At 40.9% G+C, this 25,121-nt stretch overlaps 1 pseudogene; it reads left to right on the forward strand.

Moving 5' to 3' along the window:
• The first annotated feature begins 13,052 nt into the window (after positions 1-13,052).
• On the forward strand, positions 13,053-23,843 carry LOC141511843 (complement component 1 Q subcomponent-binding protein, mitochondrial pseudogene; annotated as a pseudogene).
• Positions 23,844-25,121: the final 1,278 nt, after the last annotated feature.

Consider the following 25,121-nt stretch of genomic DNA (forward strand, 5'->3'; position numbering starts at 1 on the left):
CTAGTATTGGGGGGGATTAGGAAAGATAGACAGGTAAAGAGGAGACTGAGACAGAAAGATTAAATTCTTCCTCTTTTATGCACTGATATAATCTGACTTTGGCAAGGGGAAAGAGGGTGGAAGGCCACAGTGAGAAATGTAAATGTCAAGCCATATCAATAAAAAATAAATGGAATATAAAAAGAATAAGAATTGCTTATTGATTTGGATTCTCAGTTTCTTCAAAAACAATTTATAATGATTAATGAGTGAATATTAGTTACTATAGTTAAAGAAACTTCTACTAAATTACAAACCTAACTCTCAAAACCAGAGAAAAAAATTGAGAGAAAGGGAGCATCCTAGACATAAGAATAAGGCAGTCAAGATGAAGACTAATATAGGAGAGAGAAAGAATTGAGCGACAGAAGGGCGGATGGAAACAAAAGGAGGGGGAAAACCTAGATTTGAGGTGGAGAGATTCAGACCAAAAGAGAGGCTGGGAAAGCCACCCACATGGACAGACCTCTAACAGGAGGCTGACTGAGCCAGTTGCACACTTGGACATGGTCTTGACCCCAGGACCCTTGATAAGGGAGGGGAGGTGTCAGTCAGACAGCTGGGACCTGGGACTCACCCCCAAGTGGATGGCTTGAGATGGAGTGTGGCCTTCTTTGGCTGGAGGAGGAGTGGGCAGTCCAAGATAACTCCTGGAGTGGGAAGAGGATTGTAGAAGTTTAATGGGGTGGTTGTGGGGAGGGGAATTATTGGGGAAATACTCAGAGCTCAAGAGAGGATGGTGGGAGCAGGTCCAGACCCTTTGAAGCTCCCTCTAACCTCCTGGTCTGGAATCATGTCCCAAAGCCTGGAGACACATGCTATGCCAGATCCAGGGGAAAATCCTGTGGGCCAAAGATGGGTTTTCCCATATGAGCATGAATTCGTGGCTCCTCCCCACCAACACACACACACACACACACACACACACACACACACACACACACACACACACACACACACACACTCTCCTCACAACCACATTGTTTAGTTGTTTAGCTGTTTTTCAGTTGTGCCTGATTCTTTGTGAGTCCTTTGGGAGTTTTCTTGAAAAAGATACTGGAGTAGTTTGCCATTTCCTTCATCAGTTTATTTTACAAAGGAGGAAACCAAGGCAAACAGGACTAAGTGACTTGCCAAGGGTAATTGTCTGCGGATGAATTTGAACTCAAGGAGAGGAATCTTCCTGACTCTAAACCCTGTATTTTTTCCCTTGCACCCCCTAGCTGCCTCCACAACCACATTCCCCACATCCATATGTATCCTTTCACCTCCCTTCCATGACAGTCCTTCATGTGCCTCTGTGTCTCTTCCACGTCTGTTTGCCTCCCATGTGCCTCTGTCTCCCCCAGGTGTCTCTCTGCTCTCCATATGTCTTTCTTCCCCTTTCATTTCTATCTGTCCCCTTGTTTCTATCTAATCTCTCCATGTCTGACTACCCCTTGTGACTATTCCATGTGTGTGTCTGTCTGCTAGCCATGTATATCTGTGCCCCGTGTCTATGTCTGTCCCCACCATACTTCTGCCATCATTTCCATGGCTGTCTGTCCCCAGTGTGCTAGTTTTCAGCATGCAGCAGTTTCAAATCTGTCTGCCCCCTTTGTTTCTTTACCACCTAGAGGTCTATCTCTTTTCTCCATGTCTGCCTGTGGCTTTTATGTACACCTGCTTTTTAAAGGTTTTTATCTTCTTGTCTATCAGCTCCCTGGCTCTGTCTGGCCCTCTGTCATCTGTCTCTGTATCCTCCCCATGTTGATTTGCCCCATGTCTCTCTGCCAACTATACATAAGAAGCTACATTCCAATCACTGAATTAAATACTCTATAAATATTTATCTTATTTGATCTTCACAACAGCCTTGGGAGGGAGATCTTATTATTATACTCATTTTACAGTTAGGAAAGCTGAAGGAAATGGGTTAAATGATTAGCTCCACATAGCTAGAAAGTGAACTCAAGTGTTCCTAAGTCCAGGCCCCAGACCCTCTGACTGCCTCCCCCATCTGTCTGTCCCATTCATGTCTATCTGTCCCCTCTGTGACTTTTTCTCCCCTCCCCCACCCATACATCTGTCTTCTCTATTTGTCAGACATCCATGTGTCTGTTTTTCCATAATTGTCTACCTACTCCCCTTGTATCTATCTTCTACATGTCCATCTATCATGTGTGTCACCTATGGCTACCTGTGCATGTCTTATCCCCTCTATATCTATCTGACACCCAAGCGCACTCCATTTGTCAATCTCTCTTTACCATGTCTGTCCCCTTTGTATCTGCCTGCCATGTGTCTGTTGCCCCCCATCTTTGCCTACATCTAAACACTCCACACATGTCTGCCCTCTCATGTGTCTGCTGTTTGTGTTTGGTTTCTTTCCCTCTATATGTCTATTCATCTCTCCTCTCTGTGCCTGTCTGCTCCCTTGCACCTTTCTTTCCTGTCCATATCTGTCTGCTTTCCCATCTCTTTGTCTTTCCCCTTCCCCCATGCCCATCTCTTTTCCTTTCACGTGATATTCCTTACCACCATTACCATCCCTCAGCCTTGAACTAAGATCATTCATTCCTACACACACCACTCTCTCCCTGGGAGACCTTTGAATTTAGGAGACAGGATCTAGAGGCTAGTTTAGAGGTTCCTCTGGGAGTCCCTATCTAAATCAAACATTCCCTCTCTCTCAGAAAGGATACCTACTCACTTTTCCATCCCACCTGGCTCTTCTAAAGCTTAGCTGAGAAGATGTGTACAAAATATACTATCTGTTAACCTCTAAAAGCATTTATTAGCATCTCCTGTGTGCCAGCTCAGTTGGAGGATCCAGAGAATAAATAATCAAGCAATTGATAGTCTGAGCAGACAGGGAGGAAGACAATTATGCAGAGATGTATAATAAAGTATACTTAAATTCTTGAGGAAGGGTGGGAACCCTGAGGAAGGGGATCCTGATCTGGATAGGATTTCTATAGGAGAGAACACCTGAATAGTGCTTTGGAGGTTCCTAGGGCTTTTTCCAGACTGAATGGAACCTTTCAAATGCTGGTAGACTAACAGTGAATCTAATTTACCCCCTCTCAGACTTAGAAAAACTTAAAAAAGAATCCCCAATAAGGATCTGAATAGAATTTTAGGAAAGTTAGATATGATATACCCCTGGAAAATATCGAATGGGAATAGAAAATAATAAACCCATACTCGGCAATGATGGCACCTTCACCAAAATTGACCAAGTATCACATCTTTAAAAAACCAAACCTCACAAACAAATGCAGAAAAGTGGCAATAGGGGCAGCTGGGTGACCCAATCTGGAGTCAGGAGGACCTGAGTTCAAATCCAGTCTCAGACACATAATAATTACCTAGCTGTGTGACCTTGTGCAAGTCACTTAATCCCACTGCCTTGTAAAAACTAAAAAAAAGTGAAAATATTAAATGCATACTTTTCCAATAATAATGCAATAAAATTACATTGTAAAAGGCTTTAGAAGAAAAATTTAAAAATTAACTGAAAACTAAATAACTTATTCCTAAAGAATCGATGAATCATAAATCAATTCATAGAAATAATTTCATTAAAGATAATGACAATAATGACACAGCATGCCCAAATTTGGGAGATGGAGCCAAAGAGCATATAGGGGGGATTTCTATCTCATCTAAACACTTTCATCAATAAAAGAAAAAAAAACACTGATCAACAAATTGCAACTGCAAGTAAAAAAAACTAAAAAGCAAACAATTAAGTGAAGCACTCCTGATTAAATACAAAACAGAAATCCTGAAAATCAAAGAAGCTAGAAACAAATTTGAAAGCATGGGGCAGCTAGGTGGCTCAGTGGATAGAGCACTGGCCTAGAGTCAGGAGGACCTGAGTTCAAACCCAGCCTCAGATACTTACTTATTACCTAGCTGTGTGGCCTTGGGCAAGCCACTTAACCTCATTGCCTAGCAAAATCTAAAAAAAAAAAAAAAAATTGAAAACAAAAACCCCCTACTGAACTAGATAAATCTAGGATCTTTTTTTAAAATCTAGAATCTTTAAAAAAGAAATCAACCATTTTCTAACTCAATTAAAAAAAGAAGAAAAATATTATCAGTATCAAAAATGAAAAAAAAGATTCATTCACAATGAAGAAAATAAAAATTATTAGAAGCATGCAGATAAGATTGATAATTTAAAAATAATATTTTATTTTCCCCCAATTATCTGTCAGAATAATTTTTTTTAGTTTTTAGTTTTTTTTTTTTGCAAGGCAATGGGGTTAAGTGGCTTGCCCAAGGCCACACAGCTGGGTAATTATTAAATATCTGAGGCCGGATTTGGGGCCGGTGCTCTATCCATTGCACCACCTAGCCACCCCCAGAATAATTTTTAAACATTTTAAAAAATGTTTTGAATTTCAAATTCTTTCTTTCCTTTCCTGCTCTCCTCCCTCCCTGAAATGGTAAGCAATCTGATACAGGTTATATATGTGCTATCATGTAAAACATTTCATATTAGTCTTTTTGTACAAGAAAACTTGAATTAAAAAAAGGAGAGAGAGAGAGAGAGAGAGAGAGAGAGAGAGAGAGAGAGAGAGAGAGAGAACTACAAAGAAAACTAGGAAGAAAGGAAAGAAGCTAGAAAGCTAGGAAGGAAGAAGAAATTTAATAGTACACTTCAGCATTCTTTCTTTGGAGATGAATAGCATACTTCATCATGAGTCCTTTGGGATTGTCTTGTATTATTGTCTTGCTGAGAATAACTAAATCATTCATAATTCTTCATTGTAAAATATACAATGTTGTCCTGGTTCTACTTGCTTCACTTTGCATCAATCCATTTAAGTCTACAATTTTTTTCTGCAGTCATCCTGTTTGTCATTTCTTATAGCACAATAATATTCCATCACAATTGGAAAAGAAATCAGCTCCTTGATTACTTGGATTTATTTTTAGTTTGATTATAGTATTAGGCTGTCTTCTTTAGGCATAAAATATGCCAGACTAACATCATCTCAAAAGTTTGGGTTACTTATAGATTTTATAAAAAGATGGATTGAGAAGATTATCATTTAGTAGCAGATAATTTAGAAAAATAAAATAATCATAAGATTATAAGACTTTTCTAAAAGTTATGTTCCACTTTCTAAGTTTTCCTTTCTGGCAACTGGAGAAAAATTAGCCAGAGATTAAATTAAGGTCTTTTTAAAATATTGGTTGATTCTTGTCCTTTGTTATCAAAGGAGACCAAAATGACATCGCTATCTATGTCTGAGACAAATGACAGTGTGTCCTACTGTGGCTGATCAGACCAATATGAATTCGGAATGCTCCACCACAGGTTGGACACAAATAGTCCATGTGAACACCTGGGGTGGGGACTCTTAACTTACAGGTGTCATGTTTCCTTGAGTTTCCTTCATGACTGAAGACAATCCTGTCCTCCTCTAAGTTGAGTAATAGACTGATCTAAGGAAGAAGGATGTGACTGTTAACCAATGACCACAAGTTCCTCTCCCCTTGTAACCCTTCTGGGTACAAAAAGTGTCACCTGGAGAAAAGGACATCTGGCATGGGGTTAAGTAAGTCTGGGAGAAGCTAAAACCAGTCAGGTGACCTGCCTTATCGACCTGAATTATGATCAATTCTATGATTTTTCCAATGCCCCTTCTTCAATATACAAACCGTCTTTGTAAATAATTTTTTGTCTCTGAGGAGTCAAGTGGCCTGATGTGATATGCAAATCTAGTTTTGCAGACTAAATCATAGATGATTTGATAACTTTATCCTTGGTTTCCTTTTTACTTCAGATTATCAATTTTAATACAACCTACAGCTTGTTTAGCCATTCCCCAATAGATGGACACCATCTTCATTTCCAATTCTTAGCCACCACAAAAAGAAGTGCTATAACTATTTTTGTACAAATAATCCTTTTCTCCTCTCTCCAGAATGGTTGGAGTAGTTCACAATTCCACCAACAGTGGGAACAGTGCCCTAGTCTTCCCACATTTTTCCAAAATTTAACATTTTCCTTTTTTTCTCATATTAAACAATCTGGTAGGTGTTAAGGCAAAATTGATAATATAAATGCTTTGAATAAATTATTAACAAAAAATATAAATTGCCAAGATTAGCAGAATAAGAAATAGAGTTGACCTTAAATAACTGCATTCTAGAAAAAAAAATCAAGCTATAAATGAACTGCCAAAGAATGGCCAAAAATCAGAACCAAATGGATTTGTAAAGGATTCCTACTGAACATTTAAAGAGCAACTAATTCCAATATGACATAAACTGTTTGAAAAAGTAGGCAATGGATCCTACCTAATCCTTTCTGACCAAAATCTAGTCTTTATACCCAAACCTAGGAGAGTCAAAAATAGCTAAACTATACACCAATATGCCTAGTAAATATTAATGCAAAAATTTAAATATAATTTTAGCAAGGAAATTATAGCAACAGATCACAGAGACCTTTGGTCAAGGTGAATTTAAACCAAGAATGCAGGGTTAGTTCATTGTGTGAAAAACCATAAATATAATTGGCTATTAATAACAAAAGTAACAACAAAAAAATCACATAATGTGATGTAGGCAAAGGGTTTTTTAAATTGTTTTTTAATTTAAGGCAATGGTGTAAAGTGACTTGCTCAAGGTCACACAGCTAGGCAATTATTAAGTGTCTGAGGTCAGATTTGAACTCAAGTACTCCTGACTCCAGGGCTAGTGCTCTATCTATTGTGCCACTTAGCTGCCCCTAGGCAAAAATTTTGATAAGATACAGCACTCATTCCTATTTTTTTAATGTTTTTTTTAACAAGGCAAATGGGGTTAAGTGGCTTGCCCAAGGCCACACAACTAGGTAATTATTAAGTGCCTGAGACTAGATTTGAACCCAGGTACTCCTGACTCCAAGGCCAGTGCTTTATCCACTATGCCACCTAGCCGCCCCCATTCCTGTTTTTTAAAAAACTAAGACAAGAAAGTATAGAAATAAATGGAGCTTTCCTTAAAACAGTTAATAATGTTTCTCTAAAACCAAGGGCCATCACTATCTTTAAATGGGATAAGCTACAGTCCTTTCCAATAAGATTACAAGTACAGCAAGGATTTACATTATAACCTTTATTATTCAATATAATGCTAGAAATATGAACTGTAACAATAAGAAAAGAAAAAGAAATAAAAAAAGTAAAATTACCGTTTTTGCAGATAACATGAAGGGTTATTCTGAGAACTCTAGAAAGTTAACTTAAAAATAATTGAAACAATAACTTTATCAAAGCTATATTCGGCAGCAGCATTTCAATATATTACCTACAAAATCTAGCAGGCTGAGATAGAAAGATAAATTCCATTAATCACATAAACTACCTGCCAACCTGAAATGGTTCTCCAAAGAAAGTATTCCAAAAGGGAGAAATGTGAAGCAGCTATGTCAGACAAAGAAAATAGTGTGTGCAAAGTGATGGACATCTCAGAATATTAGACAAGCTCAAGGAATCTCTAATACTTTTTAACTTAAACAGCAAGTTTTAGAGAAAGGGAGTTGGAAAGATAGATTAGAACCACACCATGGAAGACCTTCAATCAAAAAGAAGGAATCTATACTTTATTTAGTAAGCTACAGGAAGCAAGTGAAATGTCTGAACACAGAAGCAGGAACTGGACACATGAAATAGGAAAATCACTTTGGCATTGTGTTGAATGATAGATTCAAGTGGGAGATAGAATAGAAGCAGAGAGACTAGATGGGGATCCATGAAAATAGTCAGGAGAGACAATTAAAGCCTGAAATAAAGAACGGTTGAGTGACTTGTTTAAGATCAAATAGATAGGAAAGGATGGAGCTGGGATTATATTTCAGTTCTGTGAATCCAGAGCATGGATTCTAACTCATCTTATCTCATACATGCACATTCATGTGGGTACATATATGTGTTTGTATACATAAATAGAAAATATATGAGTTGTATGTATACATGCAAATACCTACTCCCACAAATTTTTTTAAAAAGAAAATCTACTTGCCATGATATACATAGGAACTATATGAACCTAATTGCAAAACAATCTTTTTTTTTAGGGTTTTTTTTTTGTAAGGCAAATGGGGTTAAGTGGCTTGCCCAAGGCCACACAGCTAGGTCTTTATTAAGTGTCTGAGAATCTGATTTGAATTCAAGTCCTCCTAACTCCAAGGCTGATGCTCTATCCACTGCATCACCTTAGCAAAACAATCTTTACCCCAATAAAGTCAGAAGGAATGGGACCTAGAGGCACTAAAATTCAAACAATAGTACAAAGTCAAAAATCATCAAAAATGTTGGTTTTGTTCTTATTTGGTCATATCTGACTCTGTGATCCATTTGGGGTTATCTTGGCAAAGCTACTGGAGTGGTTTGCCATTTCCTTCTCTAGCTCATTTTATAGGTTAGAAACTAAGAAAAACCAGGTAAAGTAACTTTACCAGACTCACAGTTTCAGTGTGAATTTGAACTCAGGTCTCCTGACTCCAGGCCCAGGACTCTGCATTGCCAATCTTATTACTCTAAACATTTTGGTAATGGGTAAGAAATCGAGGATAATCAGTAGAACACATTAAATACACACCATGCAGAAGCAAATAAACACAGTAGAATAGTGTTTGATAAACTCAAAATAACAGTGTTTGGGACAGGAACTCACTATTCTACAAGCATTATTAAAAACACTAGAAACTCATCTAGAAGAAGACAGAAATAGATCATCATCTCATACCATACAATAAGACAAGTTCAAAGTTGGTTTTAGAAATGAAAGATAACATCATAAACAAATTAGGAGAGCATGGAAGAAATTACCTGTCAGCACTATGGATAGAGAAGAGTTCATGACCAAATAAGAGACAGGAAGGTTGACAGGAGGTAAAATGGACAATTTTGAATATATAAAATTAAATTTTTTACACAAAAAAATGTACTGTAGCTAAAATTAGAAACAAAGTAGATTTGGAAAAAAATTTCTGCAGCAAATTTCTCTAATTAAGGTCATTTCTAGGATATATAGAGAATTAATTCAAATTTTTAAGAAAAAAAAAGAACCCAATTGATAAATGATGAAAAGAAGTTTTCAGGAACAAAAAAAGCTATCAATAGCAATATTTTTTAAACCCCACAGATTAAAGCAATACTAAGTCACTACTTCATATCCATCACATTGGCAAAGTTGACAAAAAAAGGAAAATGACAAATGCTGAAGAGGATGTTGGAAAACAGGTGCATTAATGTACAGTTCATAGAGCTATGTTCTGGTCCAACTATTCTGGAAGAAAATTTGGGACTACGGCCCAAAAGGCTATTAAACTGCATGTACCCTTTGTTTAAGGGACACTCCAACTAGACCCATATCCCAAACAGAAGGGCTCATGGATAAAAATATGTGCAGTGGTGGCAAAGAATTGGACACTGAGGTTATACCCTTCAATCAGGGAATGACTGAACAACTAAATGTATGTGATGGAATATTATTGTGCTATAAAAAATGAGAAAAGCTATTGGTTTCAGAGAAACCAGGAAAACTTGTACAAACTGATGAAAAGTGGAGTAGAACCAAGAGAACAACTTTTACAATAACAATACTGAAAAGACAAACAAGTTTGAAAGACTCAGTAACTCTGAACAGCACCATGACCAACCATGGTTCCAAAAGATCATCATAAAACATGCTATCCAAATCCAGATAAAAAGGTGATGCATATTGAAGTTTATCATTTTATTTTCTTTTTTCCCTTAAAATATGGCTAATTGGGAATTTCTTTTATTTGACTATACCTATTTGTAATGAGTTTGGTTCTTCTTGCTTTATTGATGGATGGGGGAAAGGAAGTATGTGGGAGAGAATTCAGAATTGAAAATAAAATGAATTTTTATAAAAAGAGATTTTTTTAGTACCTTTGGAGATAAGGTGGGAAACCTTTTTCCTGCAAAGGGACATTTAGATAGTTATAGCATCTTTCATGGGTTAGCTTTGGTCAAACATTTAATTAATTTATCTCTAAAAAGCTCCTAGATTTATTGAATTTTGAGACCCCATCTGTGGTTGTCTTGACAACCCTAGAGATTCCCTGCTGGTTTGGAAGCCAGACTACAGAGAGTTAAGAAAAGGAAGTAGATGCACCTATTGTGAATGACCTCAGGAAATTTAGGTATACAGGGTATAGGTGGGGGCGGGGGGGAAGACAGTCAATGATAGCCAGTGAGAATGGATAGATCAAGTGAGTGATTTTGAATATGGTGGAGATCTGAGTGCATTTGTAGGCAGTAGAGAAGCAGCTAACAGACAAGGAAAGATTGAAGTGAGATGAGAAAGGAGGGATAATGGAGAGAACGATGTTAGGATGACAAGAAGAGATGGACTGGGATCAGTTGTGGAGATTTTTGCCTTGGCAAAGAGGATCACTTCTTTGTTTGGGGGTTTGGGGGGGAAGGCAATGGGGTTAAGTGACTTGCCCAAGGTCACACATCTGAAGTTGGATTTGAACTCAGGTCCTTCCGACTCCAGGGTCGGTACTCTGTCCACTGCACCACCTAGTTGCCCCTCAAAAGGACTACTTCTTGAGAAATAGAGTGAACAAAGAGATAGTTGCAGAAGGCACCTGGGATATGTGAGATGAGGAAGAGGAGTGAAAAGGAAGCTCTTGGGGAATGACTTCAATTTTTTTCTGGAAAATATGAAACAAATTTCTTAGCTCAGACAGTGGGAGGAGTAGGAGGCGGGAGCAAGGGTCAAAAAGTTTGGAAAAGTTCAGGGCGGCTAGGTGGCACAGTGGATAGAGCACCCACCCTGGAGTCAGGAGGACCGGAGTTCAAATCCAGCCTCAGACACGAATAATAACCTAGCTGTGTGGTCTCGGGCAAGCCACTTAACCCCATTTGCCTTGCAAAAACCTAAAAAAAAAAGTTTGGAAAAGTTGCCCTGGAATATGAAACAGTGACTTGTTTAAGAGAGTATATAAAGGGGTTGCTTTGAGATTATTTAACATAAATGTATAGCCGTAGTGGAATCAGTTGCCATAGTTTCCTGATTTTCTCCAGCTTTGTTCAGTAACAGAGATGCAGGAATGAAGGCAAAGGATGGAGGCAGAGGGTAGTCAGTGCTAGGGTGATAGTCTAAGAAAAACAAAAGGGTGGAGAGATTAGAGGGCAATGATGTGGAAGGAGAACAGGCTCTAAATGAGGCTGCAAGAAGAGGGATGACACTCAAATATGATCAGATAAGGGAACATGAGAGTTAATGAACATGGACACCGAACACTTGTGGATAATGGCAAGATGAAGGGTATGACCGTCTCAGTGTTTTGCTGAGGTGAGGCAAAGGTCATGGGAAATGACAACAGCTACCAGAATATTGATTAGATGATAGCTATGGAGCAAATGAACTTCAAAGGAGGAGAGGGAACTTAGAGAGGGTGGTAAAGGGAGAGTCTGGAAATGGCAAAGGGGAGCAAGGAATATTCTGACTTAGCTTGCCAAAACCATCAGTGAATGGGGAAGGGAGGGGAGAAAAGAGCAAAAATCCAGTCAGTGCTGGAAAGGGTGGCCAGGGAGGCTATGTTATTTATAGAGAATTACAAGAAGATGGAGGGACCAAGAAAGGAAAAGGTTTAAGGTTAAAGCAAGTTTGTTTCCTCTGGTGAGTTTGGTTGATTGATTGATTGACTCAGGAGAAAATATTCCAGAGAGCACAGAGGAAGGAGAGGGTGACTTTTGAGTAGGACCTTGGAGGACTGGGTTAAGGGATAAGGGACTAGTTAGTAGGGGGTTAGAGAAGGGGGGTTTAAGCCAAGAAATCACTGGGACTGGGAAGTAATGATAGCACGGGAGCATGTTAATCACTAAGGAATGAGTTCAGGTAGATTCTCGACTGCCATAGAGGCTCAGCCTCTGGGTGGAGTTATCTCAGGGCATTCCTAGGCAGAGAAGGTATCTGGGCAGAGTCATAACAGCTGGTCAGGGATGCCAAGAAGTCCTCCAAGGCAGGTATATGTATGTTTGTGTGCCTGTGATACAAATGTGTAAAATGTTACATATTTATAATGAATTTATATCACACTGTCACATTATAGGTGTTTCATCTATTATACACACAATATACCACTTGGTCAAGATTCTGATAGCTAGGGGTGGCTAGATGGTGCAGTGGATAGAGTGCCGGCCCTGGAGTCAGGAGAACCTGAGTTCAAATCCAGCCTCAGACAATAATGACCTAGCTGTGTGGCCTTGGGCAAGTCACTTCACCCCATTGCCTTGCAAAAACTAGAAAAAAAAGAAAATTCTGATAGCTGTTGATTACAGACAGTATACATTCCTATATAACCACATATATCTTTTGTGTAAATAGTCGTTTTATGTTGCCTTCCCCATTAGATTGCAAACTGCAATGGACTATTTTTGCAGTTGCTTTTCTTGCTCACCTATAAATTGTGTGAACTTGATAAATGCTTGTCAACTGGGGAAAAAAAGTAGATTAAGTTTAATCTAATAGTGACAACATTGCCTTGCTTGTTGCTTCTGTTCTTGGTTGTGTATTTTTTGAAAATTGAATTTGAATAGAGAACTTTTCAGTTTTTCTGGCCACAGAGGTGCCTCTCCTTTCCCCTCTGAGAGTCTTCCCATAGAACAAAATGCTTTTCAAATGGGAGAAAAAGGAAGAGAAAAAAATAGATACATTGGTCAAATCCGAAAATATATGCACTGTGCCACACTCATGGACCCCCACACCTCCACATCGGAGTGGAAAGGCAGTGTCTTTGCATTTGTCTTCTGGGGGGAGTCTGTGATGGGCACCTCCAGATATCAAGGTTCCTCAGAGTTTCAAGTCTTTAGCTTCCAACCCTAACCAGCCTCATCCTGACCCCCATCAGCCATTGGCAACCTTGGCAAGAGAGGGCTGGGGGAAGAGAAACAAGGGATGTGCCCTGGTGGGGATGGGGGGAAGGGGCTGGTCTCCAGTGTCTGCTCTATGTTAGGTCCATGGGGGGGGAGCAGTGAATGTCGTGGATGCCTGGCCTATTCTTGGCAGGGCAGTGTGAAGAGTGCACAATTTCCCCCACCCTTCTGGGGCATCCCCCTAGAAGAAGGTGCCTCGGCCCTGGCTTGCTACCCCTCCTCAATCTCATTCCCCCCACTCAGAGCTCCCTCTGCAGTGGGCTGTGTGGCGGTGTCTGCTGCCCTCTGGTGGCCAGGAAGCTCCTTGCCGTTTTGGACTCTACCAACCTGGAGGATCCTGTCTCTGATCTGCACATGAACCGTGGTCTCCATTTTGAGGATGCCTCCTCCTTCCATCCCACCCATCCCCAGTCCCTGAAGCCAGAAACAGCTCACCTTGCTTCCTTGGGGGAAGGTAGCGAGTCTACAATTCTATTCAAAATGGGGCAGTCTTGGGGAAAGGGGAAGGGAGAACACCTAGCAGACCAATGCCTGGGCGAAATAATAATAAATAATATCAGTTAGCACTGACTCATGTAGTCTTTAGGGTTTTCAAATGCTTTACAAATATTATGTCATTTGATCCTCACCACAAGCCAGGGAAGGAGGTGCTAGTATTGGCCCCATTTTACAGAAGAGGAAATTGAGGCAGAGCCCTGGATCACACAGAAAGTATCTGGGGTCATATTCAAACTCCAAGACAGCAAATATCAAGGGACAAGGAGGCATCTAGGTGGCTCAGTGAATAGAGAACTAGCCCTGGAATCAGGAGGACCTGAGTTCAAATCTGACCTCAGACACATAATAATTACCTAGCTGTGGATTGGGCAAGTCACTTAACCCCATTGTCTTGCAAAAAAAAAAAAAAAGGAAAAAAATGAAGAACAAGGAGGCTCAGGCTTAATTAACCAAGATGACTTTGGGGTCAAATTGACTTTGGGGGTAGGAAAACTGAACTTCACATATTTTCATGCTTTGTACTGGTCTTGTGTCTCTTTGTGTATCTGTATTTTCTCCAGAGAGAAAACTTGGTACAAGGGAAAGTGTATTGGATTCCAAAGTGCCATCTCCCACCTCCATGCCTTTGCCCCATCTGACTCCCATGCCTGAGATGCTCTTCTTCCTCACCCGGGACTCTTAAAATCTCTGTTTCCTTCATATTTCTGATGAAGTTCTTCCTTCTTTTTCCTGATTCCCCCTTATCTAGCAATGCCTTCCCATCCAGTATCACTTTGTATTCATTTTTCACATATAGAGAATCTACAGATACTTAGCCATGTGCTTGTTAGAATTTAAGTTCCTGTGGCTAGGTGGCACAGTGGATAGAACACTGGCCCTGGAGTCAGGAGTATCTGGGTTCGAATCCGGTCTCAGACATTTAATAATTACCTAGCTGTGTGGCCTTGGACAAGCCACTTAACCCCATTTGCCTTGCAAAACAAAAAAAGTCTAAGAATGGAAGCTCCTTCAGAGCATCTGCTTTACTTTTTTCCCAATACTGATCAGAAGACCTGAGCCAGAGGAAGAAGGACCTATGAGATGTTTCATTCACTCCTTCATCTCCTTCTCTACTTCCTGGACCATCTGTGGCCTTGGATGAGGTGACCAGCTCCCATTCCTAAGAGAGCACAGAGCTTGGACAAGCCTACAGATGTCCAGTGACCTGACCAGGGGAAAACTGTTGAAAAATGGGAGTTGGAATCTGGGCTCGGGTCATCCCTACTGAACACAGATGATTCCTCTGCTGAACTTTGGTGATATGGGGGTAAAAGAAGACACTGCCTGGCAGATGGGGTGGGAGGCACAAAATAACTGAGGTTGATCTGGGAAGAGGTAACGAAGTTTTCACCTGTCACACCTGAGCTCAACTCTAGGACTCTCTGATGAGCTCTGGTGGGCCTCCAAGGGGGACTAGGAGGTTTCATTGAGAATGAGGAGGGATCCATTATGAAAACTAAAGGAAAGGAACTGAGAGACAGAGTAGAAGAGAAGGGATCTGCTTGATGACTCTTTGGTTTCTCCTTGACAGACCAGGACCCAGGGCCAGGATGAGGCTGACCACAGTCATTTACATACTTTCTCTACAATCCATGTCTTTCCTTCCCCAAGACCAATAGAGGGTCCTGGATCCCCTTGAAAGACCTGCCCAAGGAACTCAAATGAACCTGCCTGGTTACTTACCCAAAGACAGAGGTGGCAGATAGACAATTGGACAGATGGGTCAAAGGCCAGATTCCTCAAGAACCCCAGTATTGACCCAGGGTCTATACTCAAAATATGTTTAGATTTTGATTTTTGGCTTTTTGTTTTTTTGGGTAATGGGGTTAAGTAATGTGCCCAAGATCACACAACTAGTATCAAGTGTCTACAAATTTGAACTGAGGTCCTCCTGGTCCAGAGTCAGTGCTCCTAGCTCCTGCTCCCACCTAGCTTTCCCCAAATATGTTGGGAAGACCTCCAAAGCAATTCTGGAGAGAGTTGAGATGAAGGCAGGAATAGGAGTCACAGCAATCTCTAAGCCAAGTCCTGAGTCTTTGATGGTGAAGGAACAAGCCAGGAAGGGGGAATGGGGAGAGACATGGTCCCTTGCAGAGCTCTGGGCCTGAGGTCAGGAAGACCTGAGTACAAATAGCTATATAATCCTGGACAAATCACTTATCCTCTATATGCCTCAGTTTCCTCAACTTAAAAGAAGAGATAGTAGCATCTTTCTCCCAGGGCAGATATAAGGATCAAATCATCTAATATTTATAAATGGCTTATTATGATATCTGGTACATGGTAGGCATTTATAAGCATTAATAAATAGCTGCTCCCTTTATCACTCAGGGAATTTCTAGTATGTGTGAGGTTAGAATGATGGGCTAAATCTAATAATGTGTAAAATGTCAAAAAGGGTAAGTTTCAAGTTTTTGCACATGAATGAAGGAATCAGTTTCCCAAGCCCAAGCCCCAACTTATTTGGCTCAACATAAAGGGGCTTAGAGCCTGCTGGCATCACCCAAGAAGCCCTGAGGGCCTGACCTGGGCATGGCCAGGGCACCTCATCTGGTGGCTCCCTGGCTAAGAGAGCCTCCCATGATTGGTGACATAACTACCAAAATGACAGGTTTCAAACTTTTCAATTTGTCCAGGCTCAGACAGTCATCCTCTCTCCTGCGCCCTCTTTTCCTGTTCCATCTAGAGGTGCCTGGGGCATGAACTGATTTGGGAAGGGGAGATATCTATCTTGGTTCATATTAATGGACTTGGAGACTGCTCAGTATTGGATCTTCTTCTGAGTTTCAGGTGGTGATCTCCCCTAGAACTCAAGAGATGGAGCCAGGATTCCAGAGAGGATAATACAGTGCCAGCCTGGCAGGAAAGCTCAGAGAAGCCCCAGTTCTTGGGATTCAAGTCCAGGGGTTGCTCTGGGCTAGGATCTGGTCTCTGGGCCCTCTAGGGAACGAGCTAAATTATAAATCCCCTTCTCCTTTAGAGACTGAAGTAGTGAAAAGAAGGAGGATTAAGTTTCACTAAGTGTTAGGAACAATTTCTACAATTGTGATTATATTTTTGAGGTAAATATTTCACCATTAAGGGACTAAAGGTAACTGGTTCACATACACACTTGAGAGAACACCTCAGTGGGGGACTGGAAGCATATTTGAGAAATCCTAGATATCACCAAATCCTCCTTCAGGCATTAAAGAGCCCTAGGAAGGGGTGAAATGCAATAATTCCTGCCCTTCCAGAAAGTGGGGGCCAGGGTAGTGGGCACCACATAAGCTCCAACTCAGCATAGACCTGCCACTTCATTTCCCACCTGCAACTCCCCCGGATGTCTCCATCATGGCCCCAGGAGCCTGCAAGGTCACATCAGTCCTCCACCTCTCCCTTTCTGTTTCCTTTGGTATGTCATCTTTTCCCAAAAGAAGTTTTTTGAGGCTGGCAACTCTCTTTTTCATATTGAATCCTCAGGGCTTAGGGTATCATCTGGCTATCCTTAGTAAATCTTTGTTGATTGACTCCTTTGTTCTTATTTTATTTTATTTTTAATAAATTTATTTCTTTTTCCAACTACATACACAGATAGTATTCAACTATCATTTTGGGGTGAAGTTTTGACTACATTTTTCTTCTTCCCTCTCTTCCACCCCCTCCCCCTTGACAGTGAGTAATCTAACTTAAGATCGACTCCTTTGGAAAAGACCTAGGAATCCGGTTGACCTGAAAACTCACTTAGTCAAGAAGGGGAAGGAATAGTCAACTCAGACCATTTTAGGCTGTAGTGAGAGATAGAGAGAATCTCGATGAACAAAGAAGGAAGAGTCTGCCTGCCAGGTCAGAGTCCATCTGGAGGCTAGGGCTCAGGTCCTGACCCCCTGTTAGGAAGGACAATGATCCATAGAGAATGGACAGAGTAGAGCCATTAGGCTCGGGGAGGGCCTGGAGTCCATGTCATATGAGCATCATGGAAGGATGCTGGGATATGGGGGGGACATGACAACCCCCCTCCCAAACATCCCCTCACCTGTGGTCTTCTCATCTGGATGCTGTCTCTCGTTGGTGAGCTTCTTTTTAGAGGCTAGAGGAAGTCTGATAAGGCCTTTATCTAATCCAATCATATCTAATCTTCAGATACTTGAAGGACATATTAGATTGTTCTGTCTTGTCTCTAGGAGACACAGACAGTGAGGGAAATTGCCCAAAGACTGATTCAGGCTCTTTGTGAGAAAATACTTTTTAAGAATGAAAGTGGAACATGAGGCCCTCATGTTGGGTGGGTGAAGTGGGAGACTAGAAAATCCCTTTCCAGAGGTGGGGAAGCCCAATGGTCAAGGATGGGACAGATGGGATCCACATGAACAAGACACTATCTGCCAATCTCCAGCTCTGAGCCTCTAACCCTTAGCAGTGATATCAATGGGAAAGATCAGTTCCTGCTGTGGCTTATTTTGGCTCAGCTTTCTGCAAATAATGTCATTTCCTCTCTGTCTTAGAGGACACTCCTATATACAACCAGCCCCCCCCCCATTTCTGAGGCCATTTCCCAGTTTATATTATACCCCCACGTTACCCAGAGACCAAATGAAAGAGCTCAGCTTCTGATCAGACTCACCTGACTTAGGGTTAGAAGGAAATTAAATTTGGGGGTGAGTTTGGGCAAAGAAGGATTACTTTGGGTACTGCTTTTATTTCCATTAGGTTAGGATTGGTGTCTCTGGGTGTTCCGGGAGGACTAGCACGTCTCATGTGAGGGCTTGCTGAGCCCTTTTCAGGCTGCTCATTCACCTGGCACCCAACCTTCCCCCATGCCTCCAAGAAATCTACCATGTGTAATGACTACACAACCCAGTCTCACCAGAAAAGCTAAATTAGACCTCAGGCCTCAGACTTGTCTCCAAGTTATGGGGTAAGAACACTCCCTCCAGAAAAATGGGCAGAGGAGGACAATTTATTCCAATAGCCAAAAAGACAGCTGAAGCAGGTTCTATGAAGCTCCTAGAGCTTAATCAGACATTGAAGATGCCAAGGGGCATCATCCCACTGGAAGAGGGAGTGAGGCTGATAACTTTGGGTAACTGCTTCACAGAAAACTGAGTTAGGAGCAAGTCAAGCCATCATCCCCTGATGCCATCAGTCCTCTTCAAAAATGATGGACAAACAACAAGCAGGCACTGTGCCAAGTATTTTAGAGACATAAGCTCTAGCATGGTGACCATTTTCATCTTCCCCCATGGTTCCCTCCATCATCTGTATGTTTCAGACTCTTCCAACATTCTTTGTTCCAGGCCATCTGGCCTCCTTGCTATTCCCATAATTCCCACCTCTATGCCTTTTCACAGGCATTGTCTTCTCATCTCTGTTTTTTGAAATGCAGGAGAGCTGGCCTGGAAACGTTCCTCAAAATGAAGGTTCTGGAAAAAAACAACCAATGGTAGTCTAGGGGCCATAGGAGAGGAGAAATGTTTCAGAGCGATAAGGATCCAGAGAACTTGTTGGCCAAGAAGGTTTGCTTGAGGCATGGTGGCAAAGGAGAATTGGCAGCAATGTTGGAAGGGAAATGATTGAATAAAACTGGTCTGAACAGAGGCTTCCTGTAGAAGGTGGGGTTTGAGTTGCCTCTTGAAGCAGTGGGGAGGAGAAAGCACTTTCTAGTATCAGGAGGCCAGCTTGACTTGGCCATTGAATTCATTAAGAAATAAAAGTGCAGGAAGACCAGGAAAGTTGATCAGGATCAGGATGTACAAGATTTGCAAGAACAAAGAGAAGAGTTTGTATATATATTCTAGAAATAATATGAAGGATAGCAAAGAGGTGCAATGAATAGAGTACCAAAATCTGAAGGACCTGAGTTTAAATGTGACTTTTGATATTTTTCCAGCTAGTAAAAAAAAGAAAAAGAAAAAACAGAGGTAATGGGGAGCCATCAGAGGTCATTGAATAGGAGAATAACATGATCAGATTTATGTTTTTAGGAAAATCACTATAACAGCTATGTGGAGGAGCAGTTAAAGGGTGGGGGGTGGGGGGAGGATTCAGGGCAAGAGACACAGTTAAGAGTTACTGCAATAGCCCAGGTTAGAGATGTAAGAGCTTCAATCCAGATGATGGCTATTTGAGTGGAGAGAAGGAAATGAATGTAGTTTTGTACCCTTTGACCCAGCAATACCATTCAATTTGTATCCCAAAGAGATCATAAAAAGGGGAAAAGACCCACATATAGAAAAATATTGGGGCAGCTAGGTGGTGTAATGGATAGAGCACCCGCCCTGGAGTCAGGAGTACCTGAATTCAAATCCGACCTCAGACACTTGATAATTAAGTGGCGAGCCACTTAACCCCATTGCCTTGAAAAATCTAAAAAAAAAATATTTATAGCAGCTTTTTTGTACTGGCAACAAATTAGAAATTAAGGGACTGGGAATGACTGAACAAGTTGTGATCTATGCATGTAATAGAATGCTATTGGGCTAAAAGAAATGAAGAGCACATGGATTTTAGGAAAACCTGGAAAGACTTGCATGAACTGATGCTGAATGATGTGAGCAAAATCAGGAAATTATTGCATGCAGCAACAGTAACATTGTGCAATGATCAACTGTGATTGAGTTAGCTTTTATCATCAATACAGCAATCAAAGACAATTCTAAAAGACTTGTGATGAAAATTGCCATCCATATCCAGAGAAAGAACTATGGAATCAGAATGCAATTTTTGTTGTTTTTTTCTTGTAGTTTTCCCCTTTTGTTCTGATTCTTCTTTTTACTACGTGACTAAATGTATAAGGGATAAAAGATTGTTTGCTGTCTTGGGGAGAAGGAAAAGGAAGGATGGAGAAAAATTTGGATCTCAAAAATCTTATAAAAATGAATGTTGAGGTAGTAGGGGGGCAGAGCCAAGATGGTTGAATAAAGATAGGAACTCAGCAGAGCTCTCCTCCAAACCACTCCAAATATGATGACTCTAAAAAATGATGACTCTAACCAAACTGTAGAATGGCAGAACCCAAAAAAAGACTGAGTGAAACAATTTTCCAGCACCAGGCAACTTGGAAGATTGGAAGGGAAGGTCCTCTGCACTGGGGTGAGAGAGGAGCACAGAGCAGAATGGACCACACTGTAGTGATATGGCTCTAGCTTCCAGAAACAGACCACAGGGCAATTGGGTCAATGGCAGTGAGGGCAGTTTCCAGATCTCTCAGCCCAGTTGCCAAGGACAACTTGGAAGGTCAGCAGAAAAACTGCTATATCAGGGTGAGATTGGAGCACAGTTCATCACAGACTTCAGCAGCACAGGCTAGAGCCCAGCAGATCCAGTTACTAAATTAGCAGCCATAGCTGTTTCTGGCACTCTCAGCCAATGGATGGTAAGGGGGTCAGAAGGAGATTACCAGGGTCTCTTTATTCTAATTGAGGCAGGACACTATTGTATTGCCCAAACTCAGATCTGGGTCTCAGTCTGGGACCCCAGTCTCAGGAGCTCAATGGAGCTCACTGCCAAAGTTGAGTAAGAGTCTTCCTCACAGTTCCAAGGCAGAAAGGAATTCTTGTGATTACCCACTGATCAGAGCAAAGGCCAGGAGAGTAGTTATAACATCTTCTTAGATCATAAGACTTGGAAGAATTGAAAACTTGAAGTTCCCTAGAAGAATCTCTGAAAACAGCTGCAACCCTCCCTCCCCCCAAACTTGGGACAGTTCATCCTCCAACCTGAAAGCAGAGCCCCACCTTAACAAAGAGTTAAAATCAAGTCATAGACTGGGGAAATGAGTAAACAAAAGAAGAAAAAAAAATCTGATCATAGAATGTTACTATGGTCATTAGAAGATCAAAACACCCACTCAGAAAAAGATAACAAAGTCAAAGCTTCTATATCCAAAGCCTCCAAAAAAATTTGAATTGGGTCTCATGTCATGGAAGAGCTCAAAAAGGATTTTGAAAATCAAGTAAGGGAGGTAGAGGAAAAATTGGGAAGAGAAATGAAAGTGATCTGGGAAAATCATGAAAACTGTGTCATCAGCTTAGTGAAAGAGATACAAAACCCATTGATGAAAATAACATCTTAAAAATCAGACTGAGTCAAATGAGAAAAGAAGTCCAAAAAACCAATGAGGAGAAGAATGCCTTAAAAAAAACAGGATTGACCAAATGGAAAAGGAAAGACAAAAAGTTCACCAAAGAACATAATTCCTTAAAATATAGACTGGAGCAAAGGGAAACTGATGACTTTGTGAGAAATCAAGAAACAATACAGCAAAACCAAAAAAAGATGAAACACTAAAAGAAAATGTGAAATATCTCACTGGAAAAACAATTGACCTGGAAAACAGATCCAGGAAAGATCATTTTAAAATTATTGGACAACCTGAAAGCTAGGATCAAAAAAAGAGCCTGGACATCATCTTTCCAGAAATTATCAAGGATAGCTTCCCTGATATTCTAGAAGTATAGAAATTGAAAGAATCTACCAATCACATCCTGAAAGAGTTCCCAAAATGAAAATTTTCAGGAATGTTATAGCCAAATTTCAAAACTCCCAGATCTAGGAGAAACTATTTCAAGCAGCCAGAAAGAAACAATTAAAATACAATGGAGTCACAATTAGGATAAAACAAAATTTAGCAGCTTCTACATTAAGGGACCATAGGGCTTGGAATATAATATTCCAGAAGGTAAAAGAACTTGTATTACACCAAGAATCAACTACCCAGGAAAACTAAACATACTCTTTGGGGGGGGGGGGGGGGATGGACATTCAATAAAATAAGGGACTATAATAGAGGACTAACTTTCCTGATGAATCAACAAGAAATGAATGGAAATTTTGATCTTCATATACAAGACTCAAGTGAAGCATAAAAAGGTAAACAGGAAAAGCAGATCATAAGGGACTTAATGGTGTTTAACTGCTTATATTTCTGCATGGAAAGGTGATACTGCCCTGTATTAGGACAGTTAGAAGGAGCATATATAGACAAGGTACAGGTGAGAGTTGAATTTGAAGGGACAATATATTAAAAAGATGGGGTTAATGGATGAGAGAGAAACGTACTGGGAGAAAGGGAAAGAAGGAGATAGAATGGGGTAAATTATTTCATATAAAAGAGGCAAGAAAAAGCTTTTGCGGTGAAGTGAAAGATAGGAATGGTGAGGGGGAGTGAATGAGTCCCACTCTTATTGAAATGGGCTCAGAGAGGAAATAACATACTCAGTTGGGTATAGAACTCTATCTTACCCTAAAGGAAAGTAGCAAGGGAAAGAGATGGGAGAAAGGAGTGCAGGAGGTGACAGAAGGAAGGGGAAATTGTGTGAAGAGTGGTCAGATGCAAAATACTTGAGGAGGAGCAGGGTTAAAGGACAGAAAAAATAAATGGAGGTGGGAGGAATGGGATGAAGGGAAATACAGTTAGCAATAGTAACTGTGGGGGGAAATAGTGAAACAAGGTTCTCTGATAAAGACCTCATTTCTCAAACAAAGAGAAATGAATCAAATTTGTTTTTAAAAAAAGAGCCATTCCCTTCCGCTCCCTGCCCCCTGCACGTGTCTTGGTCACGGCCCCGCTGCTGCTGCCCCTGCTGCTGCCCCTGCAGCCCGGGCCCTGCGCCCACTGCCCTCCCGACCGGCGCCCACACTGGCCGCGCCACGCGCGCCTTCGGAAGCCTCCCGGGAGCAGTGGCCGGCGGGCCGGCCCCGCGCGTCCCCACCTCCTGCAGCCGCCCCGGAGCGCTCTGTCCGGGCACGTGCGGGGGCCTCCACACCAAGGGAGACAAGGCCTTTGCTGAATTTCTGACAGATGAGATTAAAGAGGAGAGGAAAATCCAGAAACACAAATCCCTCCCCAAGATGTCTGGAGATTGGGAACTGGACATACAAGGAACAGAAGCCAAGCTGAGAGAGGATCACGGTCACATTCAATATTAATAACAGTATCCCGCCAACCTTTGATGATGAACCACCAGAGGGACAGAAAGCCCAAGAACAGCAAGAGCCTGCCTGAACTTACGATAGCCCCAAACTTTGTGGTGGAAGTTGTGAAGGACAATACCAAGGCCCTTGCTTTGGACTGCCACTATCCAGAGGATGAGGTTGGACAGAAAGAAGAGGATGAGAGTGACATTTTTTTCCATCCGGGAAGTGAGTTTTCAACCCGCCAGTGAATCTGACTGGAAGGATACCAACTACACACTGAACACAGATTCCTTGGATTGGGCCCTTTATGACCACCTGGTGGACTTCCTGGCTGACCAAGGGGTGGACAATAAATTTGCAGATGAACTCATTGAGCTCAGCACAGCCCTCGAACACCAGGAATGCATCAACTTCAATACATCAAGTGTCAGTAGGGAGGCTGAGGCAGAAAGAGCCATGTGGACCTAGAACATCTAGAAGCTATCATGGGAAAGTAAGCTAAAATACTGGCAGATATAAATATCAATTATGTTCCTAACTCACTTTACTTGCTCTCCTAGTGTTTTTGTACACCAGCATAGAATGATGAAAATAAAACTGCTTGGACCTTTCCAAAAAAAAAAAAAGAGCCATTCCCCAACTGACAAATGATCAAAAAGTATGAACAATTTTCAGATGAGGTTATCAATACTATCTGTTTAAATCATTTTTAAAAAATGTCCCAACTCACTATTACTAGGAGAAATATGGGTTGGAACAATTCTGAGGTACTACCTTATTCCTACTGGATTTGCTAATAGGACAGAAAGATAAAGTGGCAAATGTTAGAAGGGATGAGGGAAAATAAGATCAATGCATTATTATGAAGTGATTCGACAATTCTGTAGAGCGATTTGGAACTATTCCCAAAGAACTATAAAACCATGCTTACCCCTTGATCCAGCAATGCCTCTACTAGGGTTATATTCCAGAAGAGATGAAAAACAGGAAGGAAAAGGACCTCTATGTATAAGGATATTTATAACAGCTCTTTTCTGGTGGCAAGGAACTAGAGATTAAAGGGATGCCCATTGATTGAGGAAATGGCTGAATAAATTATGGTATTTGATGAGATGCTATTCTGTTATAAGAAATGATGAACAGGGGGCAGCTAGGTGGCACAGTGGATAGACCACTGGCCCTGGCATCAGGAGGACCTGAAGTCACTTAACCACATTGCCTTGCAAAAACCTAAAAAAACAATGATGAACAGAATATTCTCAGTGAAAAAACTTACATGAGCAGATGCAATGGGAATACAAAGTAGTAGCAAGGTTGTAGGATGATCAGTTGTGAATGACTTACCTTTTCTCAGCAATACTATCCTTCCCAAAGGCAGAACTGATGGTGTCTGAATACAGATTGAAGCATACTTTTTTTTATACTGTATTGTCCTTGAGCTTTCTCTTGTCTTGGGATGGTGTTATGTTTACTCTTACAACATGACTCATGTTAATGTTTTTCTACACATTTTCTACACATTGGTAGGAGGAAGAGAGAAAATTCATAACTCAAGATTTTAAAAGTGAATGTTGAAACTTGTTTTTGCATGTAACTGAGGAAAATAGAATTTTTAAAAAGTGAATATTGAAATTTTGGGCTGTCTGCAAAGGAGAGTGCCATCTGTATCCAGATAAGGAGCTGTGGAATTTGAACAAAGTTCAAGGACTATTTCCTTCAATTTAGAAAAAAATAGATATCTTTTTG

This window comes from Macrotis lagotis, chromosome 2 (genome assembly GCF_037893015.1).
Source record: "Macrotis lagotis isolate mMagLag1 chromosome 2, bilby.v1.9.chrom.fasta, whole genome shotgun sequence".
Lineage (NCBI taxonomy): Eukaryota > Metazoa > Chordata > Mammalia > Peramelemorphia > Peramelidae > Macrotis > Macrotis lagotis.